Here is a 5,256-nt window from a genome sequence, read left to right as displayed (position 1 = left end):
TTCTTGCTGTCAGGCCAGTAGGTAATCTCTGGGTGTTATTCTTGAAACTTTGCTATAAGCTTAAATTGATTCAAGAAAAGTTAAGAAAAAAAAAGGCACAAAAGAAAGTGGTTACTAGGAATAAACAGATTAAAATATAAAGTGCTTTCGCATTTGCGATTGATTATTATTCCCATGCATCCGGATGCAAACACTAGTGCTTGCTTGCTCCTTAATGACAACTAGAACTACTTTAAACAAACACCCTGGGTTCATAGCATATCCAGTTACTGAGGAAGAAGACAATTTTACTTTACCTTTCAAGTTTCTTTTGTCTGGTCTAAGAATTAAATTGGCATATGATAGATTAACAGGAGGCTATAAAATTTAATTACCTACCCATCGGGCAAGGAGGCTTCTGTGTCATTCAGAGATAAGGAGAAGGGAGGGGTCAGGGATTTGGGACCTCAGAGGGAAGGAAGACAATTCACAGGAAGAGGAAGAAGAGTTAATGTTTGGTAAACAAATGTTTGCTGGGCCAGAAGGAAACAAGGGGACAGTGAGAGGAATTTTAACTGACTTCGCTAAATTCTTCCCTAAAACTGTTAACTATGGGGGATAGGTACCTTCCTAGAGCACGTCCAAATTCGTCTAGAGTTAGGGGGAGGGTCAGAGTTTCTTTCCGTGTTTTTTTGTGTCTTAAAAATAATCGTCAAAAAGATCCACATGCCAAAGAGTCACATTTTGGGGTGATATTTTTCTCCCCTACTCAGTAATAGAGGGTTAACAGCTGGTTGTGGCACAGGAGTGTTTTAATTCAAAAGGACTCATTAGGGGCTGGGTGGGAGGGGGTGGGCTTGTCTCTGGACCTAACACAATGAACCTCCAGCCGTGAAGCTTTCTTAGCGATTTTTCCTGGGTGAGCAACCAGTGGAGGCGTGACTGGCAGGAAGGGGCCACGTCCGCTTCCAGGCTTAGGCTTTCAGTTTCCTTTCTCCATCTTGACTACGATTTTTTGCGTCAGTGTCAGCGACGCCTGACAGGGCGGTCTAAGAGCCCCGCGGGGAGCAGGACGGTAAGTGCCCAGCGCTGGTCCCCCCGCCCTCCCCAGATCCAAGATTCGAGGCTGGGGTGGGGGCGGGGGGCGCTCCCTTGCCGCCCCTCCCGTCGCTCCCGCCCCTCTCAGCTACTCGCGGACTAGTTCTTCCCGGAACTGGTCTGGGGCGGGAGATGCCAGGCAGGGGTTCGGGAAGAGTGGGCCTTCTGGCAGGTGACTCAGTTCTGTAGGGTCCTTATCTCCAGTTGGACAGGCAGGCGCCCTGGGGGGGGGGGGGGGGGGGGGGGGGGGGGGGGCGGGGGGGGGGGGCGGGGGGCGGTGACAGGGGGCGGTGGCATCGGGACAAACCTCCAGAAGAACCGGTTCCCCCGCCCCCCCACCCCCAATTCTCAACAGGGCCGCTGGAGGCTGCCAGGGCCCCGGGTGCTGTCCCGGGAGCCCCTACCCACCAGCCCACCTAGTCCTTGTCCAACACCGAAGCTCCAGAGGACGAGTAAACAAACGTTGCTTGAAATGGAGAGTTGCTTAACTCCTGGGGTAAACTGTTCAAACGAATTGGCTTTTTACTTTCGAAAAGTTGATGAGAAAGAAGACTTTTCCCGCAGGAGTATGTTTGTGTCTTCGCCAGAGTACCCGGCCTGGCAGGAAATTTTTACCTTCTCCCCATAGCCTGGTGAAGTAAGTCAGGGTTGTTGTTTTTCACAGCAGTGCAATATGTATTTTGGCAAATTGCAAGGAGACTTTGCGAAAGTTTGGAATGACTGGTAAGATTTTGGTAAAGCCCTAGCATAAACTTGTTCCCCGTTCCCCGCCTCCCTCTCAAAAGAACTGGAAAATGTTGATTTCAAGATATTCTGTCTTGACTATGTCCGGATTGGGCCAGAAGAACATGTTCTTTTTAAACATGTCAGTGAAGTGGACATTCCACTGTTAAGTGGAATGCAACAGAACCAAGGCCACTGAAGTACGTTTTTGGTTCAAGGAAACAGGAAATGAGTAAGGGCATAGGCTAGTAAGGACGATAAAGCTGCCTCGAATTATTTTCATTTGTTGACTTTTGAAATGTGTTTACGCAATGAGACTGTAGAGAATAAGTCAAGCATTTGGACACCGACAGACCCGGGTAATCTAAAACTAAACAGGCTCTGATGGGCTTGACCTACTTTAGTTAAGATATTTCTGATAAGAGGAACAGAATTTTTGGTGTTTTCCCTCTGTTGGTACCCCAAGTAATCTTACAAAAAAGTTTCATTAGGAAAAAACTTGGCTTAACTCCAAAATTGAAATAAAAAAGAAGACTCGAATTTGGAAAGGAATTTTGAATGTTTGCGCTACAGAAGTTTTCACTTTTCATGCTACCTCGTGTTTTACTTACAGCTTCTGGGATGCAGGTCCTGATTAAAATGGCCTTTTCTAACGACTTCATGTTTTATATTTCTGTTTGTTACTGACACTTTTAACACTATATTACTCTATAACACTATTTGCTACTAGCTTGCACCCACTTTAAGAAGGTGAATGATTCCGTTTGCAGGGGTGAAGTGCACCTTGCCCCCTGGGATGGGTGGCAGGGGGCCGGCCTACTGCAAATTGAAACGGAAGTAGGTTTGGTCTCTGGGGCGCCCGCCAGTCAGACCCTCCCTCTCAGTGGGGAGGTGGGGCGTAGCCGCAGCACCCACTGGGTCTCCCCGAGCAGCACGTTAATTCCCCGGACCGCCACGTGGGCCCTTTGCTTACACAACGGGGAGTTTCGGGACAGCAGCGCGTGTGCTCTCGTGGAGTTTTTTAGGTGTGGGGGCTGACGGTTCTCGAGCCTTAAGTCTCTTGTGGGCGGCCTGGAAGAGGCGCACAGGGGCTCAGCTAGAAGAGGCTCCCGGAAAGCCCTCTGGGGAATGCACCTGTTGAGTGCGACGCTGTCGTCCATTTCCCGGAGTGCTCCGACGCGGTTTCTCCCAGCCGCAGGTCGCGCACTGGTGGGTCTCCCCTCCTCCCCCCCCCCACCCCCCCGAGATCCAGTGGGAAGAGCGGGTCTACCCGGGGGTGAATAGACGAAGAATCCTGTCCGTCTCTCCTTCTCGACCTGCGTTCCCTTGCGGGAGTCGCCCTGGGCTCCGAGGCTGTAAGGGCACTCTTCCTGATTCTGGCCGAAAAGGATTGAGCCGCTTTTAGCCCTTCCTGCTGGTTCTGGAGCCTCCTGGGGACTCACCTGCAGCAGTCCAAGTCACGAGTCACTTTCTTTGACTCTGAGGAACGGACTCCGTTTAGTTATTTCTTTTGCAGGACCGCAAAAGTTAATTAAATTCGTGTTTATGGACTGAACTGACTCCTTTCCTTTGATTCAGTGTAATCCTACCAACATTTATGGAGCTCCTGTTGGGCCAGGTTGAGTTCTGGGTGCTGGGGAACAGAGAGACGGAACTGAACTTGGTTCCTTCCCACAGAGGCCCTCAGAGCGGTTGTGGGAGACGGAGCAAAGTTATCTACACGGGTAACCTGGGACTCAAGGCGGCTTAGAGGGGGGCTACTGACAGGGGAGGAATGGGAAGAAGACTATGGGGCCGGTTGGAGAAGTAATGACGTGTAACAGAGGGCAACGTGTACTCAACCCTATTCTTGTTTTCCTTACTATACATCCGTGAGGTAAGAAACACTATTATTATTGCAATGCCCTATTTCTCCTTCATGTTCAGCTTCTGTCATCTCCTCTCGGAAGACTGTATAACCCACCCGGGAACGTTCCTTTCCTCTGCACTTTCATACACTCCATGGCTGTCTTTACACTTGACCATAGAATCGCACTTAACACTCTGTATCCTAATACTTCTCTTTAGAAACTTTTCAGTCAAGTTGTAGTGTAATTTTCTGCATTAAAATTCATGCAGAGTAAATCGAGAAAGCCCTCAGGAGTCTATTCCCTTAGAAAACCAAAGGTTGCAGTTTAGTGTGTTTTTCAGACATTTACACACCCAAATACAGCTTTTTAGGTGTTTTTAAAATATATATATTTTTTGCTCTTTTGCTTTCTTATTTTCTATGATGCTGTTCAACTGCGTTTCAGAAGTGGTTTTTTTTCTCTTAACATCTCTACTTTTCTCACATGGAATTTCATTCCACTCTGATGTCAGTGTTTCTAATGAAAGATTTCCCCCCCAATGACCACCTTTCTTGTTTCTGAGAATATGTGTATTCACAATTTACATTTAATTCATCTGCTTGCTCATATGCCCCCCCCCAGTGTTTTTTCTCCCTCAGTTCTGGGTTTAGAGAAGTAATTTCTTCTTTGACTCCCTGTACATATGAATGGATGATGAATATGTATATATTTTAATATTTTCTTCCTAGATAAAATTGCTTTTTTCTCGGATGGTCTCCGCTTTTAGCCACATTGTCTTTATTTGGCCATTTAGGTTTTTTATGCAAACAACAGCTTCCTCATTGTTTTCCTCTAATTCTATATGTTGGCTTGTTGGCTTGTCATCTTTGGTAATTCAGTACTTGTGAAAGAACTAAACTTCACCAGTGTGATACCATGTTCCTCTATATATTCGAGATGGTTTGTGTCTTTCACATGGAACCCTTTGGAGAAAATAACCCATTTTATTTACATTAATATCTATATACTTCAGTTTTTTAATGTAATGAAAAATCCTCTTGTAGCTACGTGCTCCAAGGTTTAAAATATCTCCCAGGGTAATGGCTTCCTTTTATCATTTGATAAGCTTCCTTACCTACTTGTCAAGTTCTTGAGGTTTTTTTTTTTACTTCTTTCAGATATTTCCATTAGCTCACTATCTTTTGTTTGTTTGGCTTTGGTTTTGGACTTTACTTGGAGCTTTCAAAAAGTATAGTTTTTAAAATCAGTGATCTTTATTTCAAAGAGTAGGTACATGAAAATCTGGCTTGGATACTATCTGGTGAATGAATCAAATTCCTTGTGAGAATTACTAAAGCTTGATTCAGAGTTGAATAAAATAAATAAATAATAAATAAGTTATTCCTTTCATTCAGCATTTACTGAGCACCTGCATTTACTGAGTCAGTCTTTTCACCTGGGTTCTCAACAGAAATGCCAAGGAACCTAGAAAGAGGAACCCGGCAGGAAATGAGAAGCTGGATACAGTTAGGTACCAGAGATAGTGATGGGACTGAAGCAAATGAGGAATTTCAATTTTCTTCTTTACTTTTCTCCATTTTCCAGATTTTCCTATAGCATGCAAGTA

At 45.7% G+C, this 5,256-nt stretch overlaps 1 protein-coding gene across 8 annotated transcripts in view; it reads left to right on the top strand.

Moving 5' to 3' along the window:
* The first annotated feature begins 931 nt into the window (after window positions 1-931).
* CFLAR (CASP8 and FADD like apoptosis regulator) overlaps window positions 932-5,256 on the top strand; it is a 53,525-nt gene continuing 49,200 nt past the window's right edge. For 5 of the 8 annotated variants that reach the window (XR_003906531.1, XR_003906532.1, XR_003906530.1 and 2 more), the window contains exon 1: window positions 932-1,054. The gene's annotated coding sequence lies outside the window, so the exon portion shown is untranslated. Of the gene's footprint in view, window positions 1,055-2,563; window positions 3,010-3,038; window positions 3,677-5,256 lie in introns of those variants that run through there. The other 3 variants (XM_029934097.1, XM_029934092.1, XM_029934093.1) reach the window with 3 other exon arrangements.

This window comes from Suricata suricatta, chromosome 3 (genome assembly GCF_006229205.1).
Source record: "Suricata suricatta isolate VVHF042 chromosome 3, meerkat_22Aug2017_6uvM2_HiC, whole genome shotgun sequence".
In the NCBI taxonomy this organism is placed as follows: domain Eukaryota; kingdom Metazoa; phylum Chordata; class Mammalia; order Carnivora; family Herpestidae; genus Suricata; species Suricata suricatta.
This window is presented reverse-complemented; position numbering and strand designations above follow the sequence as displayed.